General features: G+C 56.6%; 1 protein-coding gene across 3 annotated transcripts in view; it reads right to left on the reverse strand.

The window, feature by feature from the left end:
- EIPR1 (EARP complex and GARP complex interacting protein 1) overlaps positions 1-20,755 on the reverse strand; it is an 84,013-nt gene that overhangs the window by 40,808 nt on the left and 22,450 nt on the right. Inside the window, exon 1 of one of the 3 annotated variants that reach the window (XM_024118962.3) lies at positions 2,823-2,959. The exons of the other annotated variants lie outside the window; for them this stretch is intronic. The gene's annotated coding sequence lies outside the window, so the exon portion shown is untranslated. Of the gene's footprint in view, positions 1-2,822; positions 2,960-20,755 lie in introns of those variants that run through there. 3 annotated transcript variants of the gene reach the window in all.

Below are 20,755 nucleotides of genomic sequence, written 5' to 3' on the forward strand. Positions count from 1 at the left end.
GTCGGGGGTCTGGGGGCACCGCAGGAGGAAGGCTTCTGCAAGGGGTCCCGTGAGTGGCGCGGTGCCGGGGTGTCCAGGGAGCTCGACCCTGAGTGGGCCAGAACCCTCGTCCCCCTGGGGCCCTGGCTCTCTTCGCCTGGCAATGACCCTTCCACGGCCTCCCAGCCCAGAGCCCAGAGCCCAGAGCCCCGGCGGCCCACCCAGCTCCGGAAGGCCTCGTGCCCAGGTCAGCCTTCTGGCTCCTCCCTCGGGCCCCTGTGCAGCCCGCGCAGCCGCCAGGACGGAGCCAAGTGAGCACAGAGGCGCAGGTTCCCTCTCTCGGCCCTCGCCCCAGAGCTCCAGCACAGCCCTGCCCTCCCAGCTCTGCTGGGACCACCCGCCCCATGACGCCTGAGACTGCCAGAGACATTCACACCCGTGGCCCCAGTGCCGTCCAGACTCCCCCAGTCTCTCTGGCAGGCCCTGCGGGCGGCGCTGGGGCCACCGCCGCCAGCCTCGTCCGAGTGACCGCGGGAACGCGCCCAGGCCACCCGCCTCTCGCCCTGCAGCCCCTGCCCACAGACCGCGCGCCAGCGCCTGGCCGGGAGCAGGTCAGCCAGTCCCCCCCGCCAGCCCTGTGGCTCGGCCAGGCCGCTCCCGCAGAGGCCCCGCCCCGCCCACCCCTAAGGGGCCTCCGCTCTCCCTCCAGCGGGCCAGCTTCAAACCACGGAGAGCCTGCCCGTCTCAGAAACCCGACTTGTACAGACTCGGCTCCTTCCAGGGACCACGCGCCCCAAAGCTGTGGCTGTGTGCCTGGGCCAGCGCCCTAAGAACTGCCGGCACAGGGGGTCCTTGGGTTTAACCTTGACCCCCGACTGCAAACGCTCTGCCGTCAGAGCCTACGGAGGGTCACACTGCGGCGCAGGCTCCCGGCAGGGGTGCGCTCTGACGGGCTAGGGACAGGGCCAGCTGGCTGCGCGATGCCGTTGCCCGGGGAACGGCCACTGAAGCGTGTGCCCCTCCGCAGGCGCGGGAGCCCAGCTGGTGCCCATTACAGCTCTTGGGGTGGTGGGCCAGAGCCAGCTCCGCAGCCTGCTCCTCCCCACTGAGAAGCAGGCTTATCTGGCGGCCTGGCTAATGAGCACAGCATCCCTCACCTACCCGATAAAGCGCAGAGCGGAGAGAAGGAAGCATCTCAGAGATGTGCTCTTAGGAAACAATCCCTGCCGACTAGAAATGAGCGCGAAGGATAATCCTTTTTCCTTTTTCTTATTGCAAATGCTCCCTCCTCTTTCCTCTCTTTATTCTACTTAAAATGGCTCAAAATGCAGGAAGTGAAGCGGGGGATTCTGAAACACAAAAGTAAAAGACTCATTTGAAACACATCTGCCTGACCATCAATCTTTTTTAAATGAGCTGGCCACTATTTGGAAATTCTGGATCTTTCCACGAAACACACACACACAAAAGCTGCTTGGGAGGCTTGACAACATCTTACACATTTACAGCACTTTCCACGGGACAATCTCCAAGCGCTCAGATCTTTACAAATCCCGAAGGCGGCTGAAGTTGGTCTAACTGTGCCATTTTCATTTGCTGGAAAGCTCCAGAAAGGGAGGGCTGGGAAGTGGGCGGGTGGCGGGTGTGTACGCGGTGGACCCCCGATAACGTTCCCTCCTGGCACCTGACCGGCACCCCACAACCCAGCTGCTGGACGAGGGGTAATGCGACAGGGAAACAAACGGCTGGAGCTGACCGACCCCAGTCCGCCGACACGGTCTTGGGCAACGGGTCTGCACGCTCCCGCATCAGCCCCCGCTCTCCCTCCGCCTCGCCGCCCCGTGCCCGAGGGTCGGTCATCTGCCACAGCTCCTTCCTGCCCTGCCTGCCCCCTTCCTCCACCCAGTCCTCCTCCCCCTCCCCTCCTCTCCCTCCTCCTCTCCCTCCTCCTCCTGGGTTTCCCAGCTTCCCCTTCCCCCACTCCTCGGCGTGTGGCATCTTCAATCAGTGCTGCACGTGGGAACCTGGTTCCTTCCCTGGAGCATCCTTCATGGCTGGGGGAGCCACCACGAGTGGTGAGTAAAAGCGATGCCTGTCACCTGTGGGCGGGAGCTCTGTCCCCTGTACTGCAGGTGACACTCAGGTGGTGGCTTCCCTCGGCCTCGGCAGCAGGGTGAGGAGACGGGAGCAGGGCCCAGCCGCCCTGCGGGGACATTCACCGGAGCACAGGCGCACAGGCGGCAGGAGGGAGGGAGAGAAAGGCAGCAAAGGGGCGGGGGGTGCAGTGGGCCTGGAGGGCAGGAGCCCCTGCGATTCAGCCATGGAGGGACCAAGGGGCTGTGAAGGCTGTGGGAAAATACCCAGCAACCCAGCACTTCTTCCAGAAGAAAAGCTCAAACAAGAACAAACGATGAGTACGTACAGATTTTCAATACAGCTCTGTTTATAACAGAAAAACACTGAAAATCAATGTCCACCAAAGGAGAACTGGTTACATACAAGAGACGCTTCACACCACCACTGAAAATGACCGAGAGGTGCAGCCGCTCTCGGCAATCTCGCCCCTGAACCCAGAGCCCTGGCACCGGAAAGCCAAGCAGCCACGTCGAGGCCACGCAGATGCTGCAGCCGCTGCTGGTGCTCGGTGCTCCCGGCCAAGGGCCCGCGTCAAGCACCGCACATGGCAGCAGGTGGGCCTCGTGACGACCCCGGCTCCACCCCTCCAGAAGCTCCAGGCGAGCCTCAAGGGCACGTCTAACCGCTGTCACCAGGCGCACCTGTGTGTGAAGCCCATGTGCACCACTGACCCTGAAAACACCTCACCTGACACAGTTTCCACTCACCTCCATGGCAGAGCTGGATCTCAGAAAGCCCCAGGACAGGCACACGGGAAGAGGATGGTCCAGGAGGCCTTCCTGCCGGGGGTGTCCGGGAACGTGGGAACACCAGGTGAGAGTCTGGAGCTCAGGTCTGGAGCCGCCGTGGCTGTCAAGCCTCCAGGCGTGTCCTCTGAGAGGTCTTGTGCTTTCACCTCACGGAGCGGGAGGCCCGTTCGTCAGCGCACAGAAAAGGTAGTGTGCTCTGGAGGGCAGGGGTGCCCTGCATCGCCTCGCAGCCCCCAGGGCCCCTCTCAGGGCACAGGCACCACGTCCGTGTGCCCAGCAGCCCCAAGGCAGGTCACCCATCTCACATGCAGAGAGGAAACCAAAGCCCAGGACACGGCCGAGGACACGGCAGCAGGGAGGTACAGACGGACCGCAGGCCTGGCTCCAAAACAAAGCTCCCGACACCAGGCACCGGGCCTGCTGAGGAGATACAGAGCTGCTTCCATGCAACGGAGCTCCACGTGGGCGGGGCGCCTAGGTAACGCTTGTCTTCCCAACACCAGAGACTTGCCCGGCACATGGCACGTGCTCGACGGTACTTGCTGGGTGGATGGACCAGACGGGTGGACATGTGCTCTGGTGCCCGTCCAGCGTGAGATCCACCCACCCATTCACTGTGTGCCCATCCTCAGCCAGGCTCTCTGGTTTCCTAAGAGGAAAAGAAGACAAAGAAGGCCCTTCCCGCAGGGACCAGCTCCAATCCGTCTCCTCCCTGACTCTGCACACGCCAGCTGTATCCACCTGCCCCAGCCTTGACGCGCCAGGACATTAGCTGCACCCTCAGGGCCACTACTGAGACTGCTGTCTCCTTTTCCCCAGGAGTTGTTCCTGCGAAATCCTGGACACACAGTCTGTGAGGTTTAAGGACAGGACCTCACTGGCTCCTAGAAGACCAGCAGCGACCCCACCCAGGCTTTCTAACACACTGGGGCTGTCCCCCCACCACCTGCAATGTGGGTTAGAGAAAGGATCTTGGGAGGTGAGTCTGGACAGGGAGGAGCCGGTGCTGGGGGAAAGGGAGTCCGCAGGAGAAGCAGGCCACGCGTGACCCGGTTCCCTCACTGCAAACCAGGGATGTTCTTTTCCAAATACTCTTCTACTTCAACTAAGGGACACAGAGGTCCTCTAAACTACAGACCACTATTTCATCCCAAAACAGAAAAGGAATTCAATCACTGAATTTGAAGCAGATTTGGGGACCCTTTACTAGTTTCAGAAATTTTCATTAAAGTTACCCAACTCCTCCAAAAGTTACCATAGGATAAACAGACAGATGACCATGAAACACCAGATGTTACAGCTGAAAAAAGGTTTTCCATCATTGGTCTGCCAGGGTGTTTGGAAAGTTCTTTTGCTTCTCTGACTGGCAGTATCGAGCAAATTACGGTCATTAAAGATGCAGGAACACTACTATAAAAAACAAGACAATTACAAAGCCAGGCCATTGCTGTGGTCCTCGGAAGAACACGTGCTGACTGGAGTCATCGCTGGGCAACAGGGCCCGCCTCCCCTCCCCTCCCTCCCTCCCTCGGGCTCCTCAAGGGTCTCTCCCGGACCCATGAGCCAGTGCCGGGGTGGCAGACACTTGACTCGAGTCCCAAGGCGCAGATCCCAGGGGACAGGGCCGACCCTTCACCATCTCAGAGAAAAGCTTCCGCTGAAGACAGGCTCAGATGCTGCGGGATGGCGGACACACACCCACCTTGGGAGCCCGACCTCTAAAAGCAGACACATCTCACTCAACACACACAACGCAGGGCCCTGTGCTTACGGAACGTCTATGGCGAGGGGCTTCTCAAAGGAGGGTCCAGGGCCTTCAGCTGGCCCTCCTCTCACAGGACGAGAGTGGCAAAGGGGTGGCGGCGGGGGACGCTCTCCAAAGTTCAGAGCGCGGCGTCACCTTGGCGCCACCCTCTGCGCAGGCTGGACATCCCCCAGGCCGCCGCGTCCCGGCCCGCGGACGGGAGGGCAGCCGCCCTGCTGTGGTCACGGGGCTTCCCCCGGCCCCTCCGCACCCGCCGTCTCCCCCGATTCAAGGCAGCCCTCCAAACCCACGACTCTCACACACCGCTCCGCTTCTGCAGTTTTAGCTGCCCACCTGCTCTCTCCCGGAACAGGACCGGCTGGGCGGGGAGACAGGACCAGGAAGCATCCTGAGCAGGCCCCCCTGTGAATGACGGCAGGAGCAAGAAAGTAACACCGCCCCTCCGGAGGCCGATGGGGACCAGGAAGCGTCTGACTTTACTCCCTCCCTTGTAGGATAAAAGGAGCCTGAATTCCAACGCAGGCAAGATGGATCTCTGGGGTAGGAGCCCACCGTCTTCCCGGTCCGCTGGCTTTCCGAATAAAGCCGTTATTCCTTGCCCCGGTACCTCGCCTCTCGGCCACCGGCCTGTGGTGTGGCGAGCAGAGCAAGCTTGGACTTGGTAACGGGGGCACGGGAACCAGCCGGCGAGCTCCCCGCCCTCGCTGCCGCCTCAGCTTCTCCACCCCCGGCCGGCAGGCGCTGCAGGCCCAGGGCCCGTCCCCAACCCAAGGCCCGGGCCTCGGCCCTGAACCCGCGGCGGTGCCGACCGCACCCAGTTTTCACGGGCAGCCCGTCTGTCCTCCCGCAGCCCCACTGACCAGATGCAGGGCACACTTCCCGTCCAGCACTGAACCCGAACCGCTCCTCACCCAGGCTCCCAGGAGCCCCATCTCCACCAGCAGCACCGGTGTCGCTGCTCCTCTGACACCAGGCATCGCGGGCATCCAGAACCCCCAGCTGGCACTGCCAGCAGCTCTCGCGGGACGGCCCCCGAGTCCTCCCGCGGCCGCCGCACTCCGCCCCGTGCTCTGCCCGGCCCCTGCCCCACAGCCCCGGTCCCCGGAGGCACGGGCCCGTCCCTGGGGGCAGGCCGCAAGGACCCGCGCTCCCTCAAGCCCCGCACGCACTGCGCACGCAGCAGCTGGATACGTACCCGTGGACAGGATGGATGGGCGAGCCGCCCCTCCCCTGCCCTTGGCCACACGTCCCACCGTCCCTAGAGCTGGGCCTGCAGGGCCCTCCAGGACCCAGCCTGCCAGCCTCCCACCTCACAAGGTAGCCCGGCTACTTCCCACTCCCGGCACGGCCAGCCTGGCCTCTGCGCTGTCTGCACCTGGACATGCGGACACTGCCTGTGTCAGGCCCACGGCAGCCCCTGGAGCGGGACGCTCCCAGATCTCTGCACAGTGCACGCGTGTGGCACGCACACACACGCACGCACGCTCTCCCCTCTCCTGCCCCAACCAAAGCCACACCCTCCCTCACTTTAACTCGCCCGCGTGCCGCTCTTCTCCACTAGGGTCTGCTTCCCTGGGCAGCGGTCTTCCTCGTGCGTCCGGCCCAGCGCCGCAGCCACAGGTCGAGGCCAGGGCCAGCAGGTGGAAACAGCCCAGGACGGTGCCGAGCGGTGGTTATCGTGCCATATAAAGCACTTGAAAGATGGTGAGAGACGCAAAGCCCTTCTTTAAATGCAAAAGGATACAAAATGATGACCCCTTATATTAAAGATGCTATTTTGCCACTAACACATGGTAGGGAATCAGGTACGGAGGGCTGTGATTTGGAAAGTTAAAAGTTCCGGGGGACCTAAAACACAGTCAAGAGAAAATCTCTTCGCCTAAGACGGGGCCGCAGCAATCAACTCCGGCTGAACCTCTTTAGGAACATTTCCTAAAGGTTATTAATTCCGACTCAGGCTTTATCACAGCTCTTGCCATCCGGCCATCCGTACTGAATTTAAGGTGCCCCAGGGTTTGGCAAGGAGGAAGGTGATGGGGGCAGGAGCGAAACAGGACCCAGGGAAGGCGGGGATGGAAAGAGGACAAAATGCAGGCGCAGGACGCCTGGGAGGCAGAGCCCATGTCCCCGGTCCTGCTGTGACCAACCAGGCTGATGGCCACTGGACCACGTGTGTCTGTTTCTGCCTCAACTAAGCAAGAGGGACGCGGAGAAAGCCCATCCCATCTCCTAGGGCTACAGGCCAGGCCGGGAAGCAGGGGAAGCAGCCACGGCTGCTGAACCTCTCCACACGCGGGGAGGCAGCCCTCGGCTCTCTGATCAGGAGGGAAAACAGGTTTGAACTTCGGCTTCCACTCGAGCTCCCAAGATTCCGCAGCTCCGGCTTCAACGAGGACAAGGGCCCTGAAACCCGGTGTCCACGCTGAGGAACGAGCTCCCGCTGGGTCTAAGCACCAGTGCCCGCAGCGGCGGGGGACACAGCTCCGGGGACAGTCGCGGTCGCACCCAGCGCCACTACACAGGCACATGGAGGTCAAGAATTCAATTTTTCTGTAATGAGGATTCACATCGAGGCAAAATGGGATGCCGTCTTATGTGAATAGCACACAGGTCATTACATACCTGAATGCCTTCTCTGTATCAGATTCTGCTAGGCACTGAAGATTTATCATTTATAACCCACCTGCTTTCAAAAGGATCTAGGAAAGATGGCTACTTGCTAAATGCATGATGATATAGATCAAAATAGTATTACAAAAAAGATGTATTTTAAAAATAGATTTATCTAAATACAAGGCATACTTCCATTAAGACAAGAGGTTTAAAAACGACCAGCATGAATGCATATTCAGCGGGCAACACGCTTAAAACGCACGTGGGACGATACCACGAGGGGACGTGGGTGAGCAGCTGGGCCAGGTCCTGCCCACAGCCTCTCTTTTAATCCGTACGACAGACCTGCCGGTTATTCTCCTTTTGTATCATGGCATTATTAACATTTTACAAACAGCAAAACCAACGTTCTTAAGTATCAACCACTTCCCAGACTTCCTCGGTGAGAACGCGATTGGATATTATCACGTGGGACAGTTGGTGCGGCCACGTACCCATAGCTGAGGGCGCACACCTGGTGAGGGCACAGTCGGTGAGGGCACAGTCGGGAATCAGACGGATCTCTGCCCGACTCCAAAGCCGTCTGTCCCTGTCTTGCGGCCACCCCAGGGGGACCGCCCGGGCACCCGCTGCTGGACAACGCAGTGGCCTCGGGCCCACTGTGTCCTGCTCTCTGAAAAGGGTCTTAGCTACCTGCTAAAACCGCTCAGGGATGGCTCAAAACTCCTGCCGCCTGGCCCTACTGCGAAATATTCTGGTTCCAGGTAAGGCCGAGGACTGAGACCTGCACGGGGAACTCGGGGGACGCGGATGTCCGGCCAGGCTGACAGAGATTGTGGGCCTAACATGACCGGGATTCTCCTCGCGCCACCATGACGGTGATGAGCAGAGCTCTCCTTCACAGCTGGCTACTGTGAGACCCGCCTCAAGCATCTCTCTCGTCACCACAACGATCCTGACAAGTACGTGTGCTATTCCTCCTTTGCACATAGCGATTCTAAGCCTCAGAGAACCCAAGAAACCTCCCCAAGGTCACACAGCCTCGTGGCGGGCTGGGATTCAAACCCAGGCTCATCTGATGCTACCAACACCACCCAGGCTCCTGTGATGAACAGATAACCACCTCCAAAAAAGCCCTCAGCTGCATCACGGCGACTCTGCCAAGACGACGACAACAGCAGGAAGAGACTAAAGTGACGCCCATTTCTTTATACGGGTGACGATAGACCAAAAGTTTGTGTCCCGCCCACACCCTCCAAATTCAGTGTTGGAATCCTAACCCCCAGTGCAATGGTGTCAGGAGGCGGGGCCTTTGGGAGGTGGTCAGGTCATGAGTGGAGCCTCGTGATGGGGTTCGTGTCCTTGTAAAAGACACCACGGACCCCTTCACCATCTGAGGACACCGTCTATGGATGAGGAAGCCGGTCCTCACCAGACGTGGAATCTATCAGGCCCAAGGCCTGACCTTGGGCCTCCAGCCTCCAGAACTGTGAGAAATAAATGTCTGTTGTTCATAAGCCACCCAGTCTACAGTATTTATATAGCTGCCCCAGTGGGTTAAGACAAGGATTCAACTCTTACCAAATGTCAAAATAATAAAACTTGAGGCAGAGATGGGAGGGGAAATGTTTTGCAAAAAAACTAAAACTGAATATAAACCTTAATGGCTAAATCTAGAAAAATATAGCCATTAATAGGTCAAAAAAAAACCAAGAGCCGTTTTTCATATTAGACAAGATTAGCCATTCTAAACCAATTATATAAAAACTTTCAGTTCAATGCAGGCTTCCAGGTGCATAAAAAAATGTATTCTTCCTCCACTGTATGAGTTTTCCTGAGTCCTGTGCCATCCTTTCTCGGCACTTCTTTTGTTTCCTTTCATTCCAAAACAGAACAATCTTTGAGAAATTACCACATCACGAATCTACAGACTCATGACATGATTTGCTGAATGACTTTAGCTCAGAACATTCTGATACCATAGAGCCTTGCCACCAGCCCCCAGCGCCACCTGCCAGGCCACTCCAACGAGAATTCCCAGGGCCGTTCAGCAGACGCTGGGCAAAGGGCGTCATGCCCTGGCTCAGAGGCTTCCTCCGTGGTGCCCAAGGTCAGGGCAGGCCTTCAGAGTGCCCGGTGCCAGGGATGGAATCACCTGCAGCCCGTGCAGCGCCCGACGACCAGGGCCCTGGCTAGATGGGAAGTGGCTACTGCTCTTCCCTCAGCAACGCTGCACGCTCCACGGTGCGCCATCCTGCCACCTGGACACCCACGGGGCTCCGAGAAGAGCAGCAGGAAGCCTGGTCCACGGGCACCTCCGGGACTGGTCACCACGTGCACTGCAGCTCTACCACCTCTGCGGACCCTCTCACAGCCCAGACACTCACTGCCCCTTCCTCCTGGGTTTACAGCGAGGCGCGGCCCTCACAGGTGTTAGAACACGTGTCTCCAGGCAGTGGGTCAACTTTGCTATCGGCTCCAGGTAAGAGCTACCCACACCATGAGAAATTCGCTGTTACTCTAAGCAGTGGTCGGGTCATGGGCAGCTTTATCACAGGCAACTCTGACTCTGCCTGGACCCCACCCTTCTGATGTCTCAAAAGCTCCTGCAACGTGGTGGGAAGTTAACAGAAACCACACAGAGCGCTCGGTAAGATGTTTCTTCTTTGAATTCAATCAGATGCAGTAGTGGCTATTTGAACATCACAGACTCCAAGCAGAGAGAGGCCACCCTGTCAGCCAGGCCAGCAGCTGTGGTCTTGGCCACTCTACACACAGATATACTATAGTGCTATATATAAACACACACACACACACACACACACATATACGTATATATATATACATATATATATGAAAAATGGCTTCTGTGTATTTAAAAAAGAAAAGTTTGGAAATACCTGTTCAGGACTAGCTGTGACGGTTTTACTGGCTGGCGTGTGGGACAGAGCCCAGTCTTTCTAATGTCAAGTGACACCTGCTTCCCTGGATCTACCCGTCAGGCTCTCCCTGTGTCCTGGGAGGAAAATTTAATCCGAAGGGACTGATGGCTTCCAAAGTCATCCCAATACAACCTAGGGTCTTACTGTCTTGGCCGTGTCTGCAAACTGGCTCTGTGCTAAGGACCCTCCCGCCACTGTTCCAGGGCTGTGATGCATACTCTGCGTCCTCCGCAGAGCTGTGCACCCCTCAATCTGCTCTACGGGAGGGCACACTCGGGGGTCAGGCTGCTCCATCCCATCACTAGCAGTGGAGATGGGGCTAGCGCCCCAGGGGAAGAGAGGAGCCCACAAACACACACCCTAAGGACCCTCCCGCCACTGTTCCAGGGCTGTGACGCATACTCTGCACCCTCCGCAGAGCTGTGCACCCCTCAATCTGCTCTACGGGGGGCACACTCGGGGGTCAGGCTGCTCCATCCCATCACTAGCAGTGGAGATGGGGCTAGTGCCCCGGGGGAGAGAGGAGCCCACAAACACACACCCCCGCCCACGGTGAGAGGGACGCCCCCGCCCCTCGTGCAGGACAGCCTCACACCCGGTGCCAGCCGCTCCCCCTCCCCCGCTGCATCCGGACCTGCCCTCCGGAGTCAGGAAGGGAAGCCCTGCGGGCCACACGAGCCCTCGTCGGCATGACCCCAGGCACACGGCCACGGAGCTCTGCCCTGTCCTGAATCCTCTCCCCATGAAGCTACGCGCGCCTCTGCCTTCCCCACAGGGCGCTGCCCGCGGTCCTGCTGCGCGGCTCTGGTTCCACGGGCTCCTCCAACATCTCCGAGACACAGTGCCACAGGTCCTCACACATGCAGCTCCTTTTCCCGGAACAGAGCCCAAAGACATAGTCGCTGTTTTTCCCCAGTGGGCAAAGCATACCGCTAGCTTTACCCCACAGCCCACTACAAACACCATTTGTGCACAGGCTTTCAATTTCAGAAACGGAAATGTTCTCGCCCTCTCCCCGACTCTCTCTGTCTCGGTCTCGGTCTCTCTCTCTCTCTCTCTCTCTCTCTCACAGATCGAGTCCCACTCGGGTGCCGGGGCGTCCGGTGGGAGCATGGGGGGTCCGAGGGGTGGAGGGTACCCCTGCCTGACACCCTGCACGTGCTGGGGAATCAGGACAGCGCCGCACTCCCGGATCACGGGGAAAGCTGATTTTAAAGCAGAGAAAAAAATAAAAACCAACACTTCGCAGGATTCGGTTCTTCCTAGAAGGACCTGTCTCCTCTCAAGTCACTCATGAAAGTGAACGATTCCAACACGAGTGGTAAACGGTGCCCCGTCATCTACAAGGCTTTAGGAATCAGAAGGCCTCCCTCCTCTAACTCCAGGCCCTCAGCTTGGCCAGGCCGCCCCGTCCTCCTCCCGGCCCAGCGTTTTGCTCTTTGTCCCTTAGTTTTTCCCACGTGGCCGTCTTCTCAGCGCACTGACGGGCCACAGGAAGCTGGTCCCGTGAAGCCCGGGAAACGACGGGCGCCGGAGGCAGGAACGGGGACGATGAGCGGACATCCAGGAGGGGCAGGTCTGTGTTTTGGCCGAGTGGTCGCCACCGGGAGAGCTGGTGCTCGCCCCGCAGCCCCGGCTCGTATCCGACCCCCATCCCTGGTCCGGGCAACGCCGCCGTGGGGGCACCGGGTAGGGCCCGTCCTCACCACCCGACGGCGAGCTCCGCACAGGCCGGGGTCTCCTCCGGACGCGGCGAGGGCCGCGCGGCGCACAGGCGGCCGGCACGCGGGAGCCTGGGTGGCCCGACCGGGAGGGGAACGGGCTGGGCCTCCGCGTCCTGCCCTGCAGACCTGGGGTGGTAACTGGAGACGGCCCAGCTCGGCTGCGGGAAGCGGTCACTGTCACCACCGGCTGACGTCACCACCCCCGGGCTGGGGCCTCCCGCCACCGACACAGCACGTCTGTCAGACTTTGGTTGCGCCCACCAAGCCAACCCTGCTGATTGAAAGAAGAGACGAACGAGAGGGCGCGTCGGTCGTGACGGGGAGAACCAGGCCCTCGTCTGGGCGGTGCTGGAAACCACAGCCGGGACCGGCCCAGCGGGAGCCTCACCGGAGCATCGCGGAGGCCGGCCCACACCAGGCCGAGACCTGCTCCCACCTGGAGGCCACAGCACTGCCGCCGCCGACCCCCAGCCCCCAGCGGACGGCTCTGCAGCCCCACACCGGCGACAGTGGGAGCCCCCGCTGTCCCCCGACGTGGCCACCTTGACCCGAGGAGCCTGGGTCACCTGCTGGGTCCCTGCCCCAAGGGACACTGGAAACTTGATTATTTCCATAAGGGGAAATGGGACAATAACCTAGGACTCTCCCCCAAATACAGGAAGCCCACTCAAAAGATGATGAGCAGCGCCAAGTAAGTCAGACGCCCCGACTTGATTTCTGAGTGTTCTGTCCCCGGCACGAGGGAAACAATGTGAGGCAAGGGATGAAAACCACGGCCTCGGGGTCCCGGAAGAGCTTCGCCCTCTGCTGTCCAAGCCCACCCTCCCATGACCGCACATGGCTTTCCTTCTGGTCCAGAACGGTGCGATTTAGCCAAGACGGAAACACGAGGCAAGTACGAGACCCAACTAAATAGTTATTGCTTGTTTTCAAATGGAAGATTTTTTTAATCTTATATAATTACACTGTATTGAATAACAGAGAATAATTATCATAAAACCCCATCATTCAAAACCGATTTGCAGAAACAGTACCATGGTTTAAAATGAAGACTTTCTGAATTGCCATACTTTTCCGGTTTTTCTAACGCTGTAACTCTGACGTGAGGAAACGTCCCCAAGCGCAGAGGTAGCGACGCCGACGCGAATGGCTAAAAGCAGCCCCAGAGCGTGAGGGCAGGTGGCACGGGTGGTAAAGTGGTTCAGGGGGAGGACCATGCGAGAAAATAAATTTATATTTTTTAACTAAAAGTAAGAAAAACAAATAAAAATATATACATATATGGAAAATAACACATCTGATGTCAATGTATATAGAGAAAACCTTAAGATAATTATATTTTTTAAGTGGGGAGGGCAAAGAAGGTTTCTTCTTTCTGCTTAGAAGGTTTCTGTACTTCTCTGGAAGTAGACTTGACAAGTTACAGACGTGAAGTGTAGTATCTAGAGTAAACACCAAGAAAACAATACACAGCAGTAGATTCAAAACTTCATAAATAAATCAAGATGGGATTTTACAAAATGTTCAAGTAACCCACAGGAAGGTAAGAAAATGAAACAGAGCAATGAGAAACAAAGAAACAGAAAACAGATAATAAATGGCCTGCTTCAGCCCTGACACACCAATAAATTAAATGGTCTAAGTACATCAGTTAAAAGACAGATCGGCAGGATGAATAAACCGCACACTCACACACCTCAACTATATACCGTCTACAAAAAACAACTCACCTCCAAAACTACAGGGAGGGGCTTCCCCACGGCCGGGGCCTGCCCAGGACCAGGACAGACACCTCCCATGGGCGTGCAAATGAAATTTATCAGCTCACACCTCCCTCCTTGTCTCGTAACACCCATCCTGCTTTTTAGCCGGAGGGGAACTGTGACACCCATCCTGCTTTTTAGCTGGAGGGGAACTGTGACGGAAATGGTGGAAGCAAACCAGGAGAGGAGCAAAGCATCGATACAGACACATCTTTGGAAAAGTCTGCTCCCTTGAATTGGACTGTGCTGGGAGGTCAGGGAAGCTCTAGAATATTCTGTCTTTAGCACAGCCCCCCTGGGGACTGGGGTGGGGGTACCCAGCCACCACCCTACGCACACAGGTAATAGCATCCACTGAGGGCAGGTGTCAAGCAGCAGATCACCACATTCTGTCGGAGAACAGGGACGAGATTAGAAGTACATTGTTAGCTCAGAGCTAGGTCAGAAAACAGAGGTTCAGGGGTCACTGAAGACTGACGATAGCAAATAGGTGTTTGTTACGTTTTCTTCCCTAGAACCTGAAGAACACAAACAGTTTCCAAAGAATAGGATATTTAGGATATTGTAGAAATCTTTCCTTCTTAATGTTTTTGTTAGGAAAAGGAAAAATACCAGTAAGTCCTCAAAGGTTTTTTAAAGTCTTGATAATTTTAAAATAATAAATTAATCTGAACTTTAGAGTAACTTTGTACCATATTACATAGAACACATTAAAAAATCTGTAGGGTACACCTGCACTTGGGTACGATGCCTCTCATAAGTATATAAATATTTAAAATTTATTTTTATCTATTAAACTTTAGTACACTACAAAATGCTTTATGATTCTTTCCCCCACAAAGCATCAGATTTCTTTTTCAAATAAATCAGTCTCGTTTTCTATACATTGGGGGAAATAATCAGGGGGGAAAGCAGATTTCTCTTGGAAACTTGATTGTGATATAGTTATCTACAAGACCCTGAGCAAATGAATTCCTCTCAACTTTCTTACCTATAAAACTGGTTCTATGACGAAGTCTACACCAGAAGACCACCAGAAGTATCAGCTGAAATGGCGTGAGAAGTGCTTGGGAAGCTGCATGGCACTGCACAAGCGTCAGGTGACACAGGGAGAGGCTCTTGGCCTTCTGTGCTGTAATTGCTGACAGACCAGGAGAAGCAAAGGATTTTATTCTCCTTGGTCTTGTCTTATACACTCTCAGATTAGTCTGATTTTCAAAAAGAATCTATGATTTTCAAAAACACACTAATTACTAATTCTGTATCTTTTAGATACAAAAAAACTCTTCCCTATTGGATGAATAATCTGGGATCTGAAATTTACATAGAGTTTTACAGAAAACGTGCGTAGACTTTGGAAATCCATACAGATCTCATCCTGGTGCCATTCCATTTAGGATCAGGTCCCGTAAAACGGTCAAGGAGTCTGTTATAAATAAGATAATAAAGTAAGATTCTTTATTGATTCTTCTTTCAAAAGCAAATGGAAAACTCATGCAGGGACCCTAAATTCTTCAGTGTCATAAATTTCCTATGAAAGCAACCTGGCGATTCTGACATAGGTCAGTTACCAAAGGCATGAGTTACTGAATTCGGCCAATTCAACACGCTTTCCACAATTTGGGGATCTGGAAATGACTTGTTTTAACATTTTAAAAAAAGATTTTTAGAAATTAATGACAGATGCTGTTTAGTTTTGTTTTGTGGGTGGTTAGCGACAGATAACCCCAGGAGGCCAAGGACCTGCTTTTGTTCACACCTGAGCACAGGAGGCAGCTGAGTACTTAAGATCCGGAAAGCTGATACTCTCTCTGTTTCACCTCTTTCTTCCAGCCTCAGGACAGGTAGACGCGCCTCCTCCGTCACGCCCAGAGGATGGCACGACACGGAACTCGCAGAGTTGCAGGGCTGGACAGGAGCTGAAGGACCACGAACGAGGTCCAGTCACCCGCCAGACCCGGGACCCCTGTCGCGTGGGTGTGTGCGGTCACCAGTGTCCGCTGGACACCCCCAGGGACGGACACCTGACTTCTTCAGGGGTGTCCGCGTGTCTCTGGCCCGACAGCTGCTGTGACTCCTCGCCCTGCAGCTCCCACCCACTGGCCCGAGAGCGAGCGCCCTGCTCCGGCCGCAAGGCACAGCCACTCCCTCCCCTGAACCCCAGGACGAGTCCCCGGGCCCTCCGGGTCGCGCCTCCATGAAAAGAGCTGGGGCCTCTGCGGGGACTTCCGCAGGCCCTCCTGGCCACCACGCACCAGGGACAGAGGCTAAGGTGGCACCGACGTTCAGGCGGCTGTGGCGTAGAACTGAGCTCACAGAAGAGAAACCCGCGGTCAGGCCACGTCCCCGCTGAGCGAGGAGGCTTCTTTCCAGTTCACCTTCTGGACCCACTTATGGGCCTTTTCAGGAGCCCCCTGAGGATACACTTTGTGAGATTCCAGCCCCAGCGTCCCAGGATCCTCCCAAGTGCTAACTTCTGCCATTCAGGGCGTGTTCACCTTTTTCAGTGCGTATCTGTAACTCACTATTAAACTTGAAGTTTTATCCCCAGATTGTAGATGAGGCCCAGATAAGGGGGAGGGAACCACAGGATCTCAGGGAGAAGGGCCATGACAATCGAGTCCCGACACCAAGGCCAGGAACCGGACACGATGAGCACAGCCAGTTTGCACCCTATGAAGCAGCCTCACGTCCAAGGGGCAGAAAGCGCCCCTCAGAGCACCAAGGGTCCGCGAGTCACAAGCCCTGCCGCACGGCAGACACACAAGTCAACTAACTGATGGAGAGGTAGGAGCCGCGTCTGCTGCATCCGTCGCTCCACTCAGCCCGCCCCGCCGGGCCCCACGGGAAGCAGCCTCCAGGACCCCGACTCCCCGTCGGGCAGACACGGGGGCAGGGCAGGCAGGGCACCTCCGGGTGAAGGCCCCACCACCCCATGACCCCCGTCAGATCCTCGTCCACCACCTCCTCCTCGTATTCTGGCCGTTGCATCGGGCTTCTCTCTCCTTTACTGACCAATCCCCTTTTGTTTTCTTTTTCTTTTTGGGGGGCTGCACCGTGCAGCATGAGGGATCTTAGTTCCCCAACCAGGGATCGAACCCATGCGCCCTGTTTTATACATATACTGTTTTATAGTCAGGTTTGTCAAGGTATAGTTTGTATCCAGTCTAAAAAAAAAAAAAAGTGTCCCTGTTTAGGTCTGTGAACTTTTTTTTTTGGCTGCGCTGGGCGTCATGCCGGATCTTAGTTCCCCAACCAGGGATCGAACCCATGCGCCCTGCAGTGGAAGCGCAGTCTTAACTACTGGACCACCAGGGAAGTCCCTACTGACTAATCCCCTTGAAGGCTGGGTCCACACACCCCGTCCATCTTCAGATCCTTAATGGCCAGAGCCGTGCCTAAAACCAGGGGCCGTAAGAAATGCATGTTGAAGGAACAGAAGGACAAGAAGGGTTTGGGCAGGCGGAGGGCCGGGCAGGACCAGCCAAGCCGCAGCGGGGACTGGGGCGTGTGGACGTCCCCCCACCTTCCCGGCAGCCCCTCCTCCCTCCCCCTCCCCGGAAGGACTAGCTGAGGATGAACTGACAGCCAAACCCACCGAGGCACCCACTGACCACAGCTCTGGGCAGGTGGGACCAGGCACACAGATCCGTTCCCAGGTGACCCCGTGCCAGGATGCCTGCCTCCATACTCCAAGGAAAGGCCTGCTAATGGCGACAGGTTGAGCTCTCAGGATGGATGGTAGAAAAGCCCTGGTGCCCGTGGGGTCTCCCTGGTACCTCAGGTCTCATCACCTCCAGCCTCACCTGCGTGCCCCGTCTCACCAGAGCCCAGGGGCCACTGAAAAGATATGGAGCTCTGTGGGCTCTGTTTCTGCTATACACTCACACCCAGCGGCATGTGCCGTCCTTAAAGCCTCCCGTGGAATGAGGGAGGTTTCACTCTGGAACCAAGGATGATTCACGCACTTGCATATTCATTTCCGGAAGCAGTACCGCATGTTTATTTTAAAATAACGTGCACACTCCCACGCACGGCTCTGCGCCCTCTCCACAGGTCTTCCGTGCATCCCCTCATCCAGGAGTCACCACCCACGGGGACCTCGCCGCAGCCCTTTCCCGACACCCAGCCCAGCGCACCGTGGTGGAGGGGACAGGCTGGCTCAGGATGAGATGGACTGTGACGGGCAGAGATGTGGAGGAAGAACGCTTGAGGCGGAGAGATCAGCATGAAGATCAGCCAGAGAATTGGAAAAGTGCAGGCGGACGGGGCGTGAGTGGAGCCCTGGGGCTGGACCGTGCAGTGGGACAGGAGGGCAGAAGGGCATTTTGGGGCAAGCTCACAGAAGAGGTGGGACAGGTGGGACGGCCCTTTACATGGCACCGCGATCCCATAATTACACCCCCACTTCACAGATGCAGACGGTGGCCCAGAGAGGGCCCCTAACTGCTCCAGGACAAGGGGAATAAACGGGAGGGCCGGGACAGGGTCCCAGGGCCCCGACTGAAAGGTGATGCTCTGGGCTGGCTGCGCAGCTCGCGGAAAGCACTGCCAGCTTCTGAGAAGCAAGGGCTGAGAGCCTGCATCTGTGCTTTAGAAAAATTAGTTATAGGAGTCAAATTACAGCCGTCAAGGTGAGAAGTGAAGGCCCAAGCTGGGGCCTGGACAGGAAGAGAGAGGAGACAGTGGGCTCCTGGGGGGTGGGGAGGGAGGGCGAGGCCAAGAAGAGGTCATCGTGAGAGTCTGACCTTCACCCTTACCCTCGGGTCTTCGTCAGCAGGCGCCACGGGGCTCTTGAGGCTTTCTCCCACTCCCACCCCCGACACACACACACACACACACACACACACACACACACACACACACACAGTCACAGCAACAGCTTGGGCCATCTCCGAACTGCGGGCCTGGCGATGGGCCTGAGATGCTGGGCGCTGGAAGGCGCGGCTGCCGTCCGTCTGTCCATCCCTCCTCAGCTCACTCACCAGGAGAGCAGGGTGGATGCGGCAGCCGTATTTCATCACCGCCACCCTGTCAGCCTTTCACTGTTCTAATTTCCCAAGGACCCTGCGCTGGCGTGATCTACAGTCTTCCTGACATTTCACCTTCCTCTGCTGAAAAATTCATCCCGTCCTAATGTGGGATGCTCCCTCCCGAGTGCGGGGGAGCGAGATTGATTCCGCTGCCGGTAATACCAGCTGCCAGTCACCCAGCCCTTCCTCCACGGGGTCTCGGGATGAGCGAACCTGGCCGCCAATTACATGGAAGGCTTCTAAAAGCCCGAACTCATCACCCCGTGTGCATCTTTCTACCTTTGTTCTCCATCTTGGGTTAACCTTTATTTCTGTTTTTTTATTTTTAAAGAGCCTGTGTTGGTCCTCCTGAAATTTCACCAGCATATCGAGAAGGCTTTTCTCATTTCAGGGTACTTGCACCTTTTTTTAAAGACGATTTTCACAGGGTTTTATGTCTGGCACGCCACAGGACCACACAGTGACATGAATGACACTGACGGAGAGAAGGAGCAGGGCCTCCCGCGGCCCTCAGTGTCACGGCCCCCTTCTCCGCCCCCTCCCGTCCCCCAGGGGTCTCATGAAAATGCAGATCTGACCCCAAAGCCCCCCTGGCTGGGGGGCTCGGGTGCGTCACTCCGACCTGCCCTTCCAGTGGCTGCTCCCCACACCCAGCACCAGCCTGAAAAGCCTTCCACCCAGGAAATCCTGCTCTTCCCGGGGACCCAGCACACAAGCGTCGTCACCGCCCCAGCCCAGCTGTCCACAGAGGCGTACACAGCGCCTGCCGCCACGCCTCCCGCCCACGGCCCTTGAGGCCACGCCCTCCCTGGCCACACCCCTCCCAGCCACATCTCAAACAGCCTCAACATGAGCAAGTCGGAGAAAATGCCTCCTTACAATAGATGGCAGGCCTTCAAGGTCTCACCTCTAGTCAAAATCACAACGCAAAGCGTGTGCGGGGAGGCCTACTGTCGGGCCTGATGGGTGGATCTACTCCTGAAACACCAGGAACGTGCCTAGTGATGGAGGCTGGTTACTCACCCCTCGGTCTGCGAACCTAATCAGGATAGAACCCCCTCCCCAAACCTCTCACATAAATCAACGAATCAAAGAATCCACGGCTCTTAGAGGCTGAACTGTGCCCCCCAAAACTCACACGCTGAAGCCCTAACCCCAGCACCTCAGAATGTGACTATATTGGCAGACACGGCCTTGAAAGAAGTGATTAAGGTTAGATAAGGTCATTATGGTGGGGCCCGGATCTGACAGGACCAGCACCCACATAAGAAAAGGGGCTTGGGACACAGCCAGACACAGAGGGACGATCACACGGGACCAGGGAGAAGCCAAGGGGAGGGGCCTCGGAGGAACCAGCCCTCAACTCCTGGATCTCAGACCGCAGCCCAGAGCTGTGACGGATACGTTTCTATTGTTCACGCCACGGTCTGTGGGGTTTGTCACGGAGACCAGAGCAGACGGAGACAGTGGCCAGGGCACAGCACCGTGGAAGGAACCACCTCGAGACGGGGTCCCGGCCTCACAGAGCCGGGGCAGCTGGCGGGCCCTTCCCTGCATCTCCGGGGAGAGCCGGGCACGGGGAGAGGGCGGGGGCCAAGAGCATGGAGCAGAGCGCCAGGCCGTGGAAGAACGCAGCCAACAACACATCTGGAGTTGAGGGAGGAATCTGGCACAGTGTTTTTTACAGTCTTACTGGAAAAATTAATTCAAATTGGGCTTTGTCTAAGCAACCCCTCGTGGCCTGAAACCTGGAGAAAGGACCATAAACAAAGTGCACTGATAAATGACCGAGTATTAAGCTGTGACGAGGTGTCCGGTGGGGAGCCCTGGGGACCACGTCTTATTTAACATCTTCGTTAGTGATCTGGAAGGAGCAGTAAACAGCACATTAATTAAATTTCCAGATGATACTAAATTTGGAGGTGCTGCAGAAAGTCAATGAGGACAGAGAAACAATACAGATGGGATCCAAAGAGGTTAGTCAGGAGTATAAGAAATAATCCAGGATTCTGATTCCAAAACAAGAGGCTAATCAAAAACTTCCCCTATAT

Source organism: Physeter macrocephalus, chromosome 12 (genome assembly GCF_002837175.3).
Source record: "Physeter macrocephalus isolate SW-GA chromosome 12, ASM283717v5, whole genome shotgun sequence".
In the NCBI taxonomy this organism is placed as follows: domain Eukaryota; kingdom Metazoa; phylum Chordata; class Mammalia; order Artiodactyla; family Physeteridae; genus Physeter; species Physeter macrocephalus.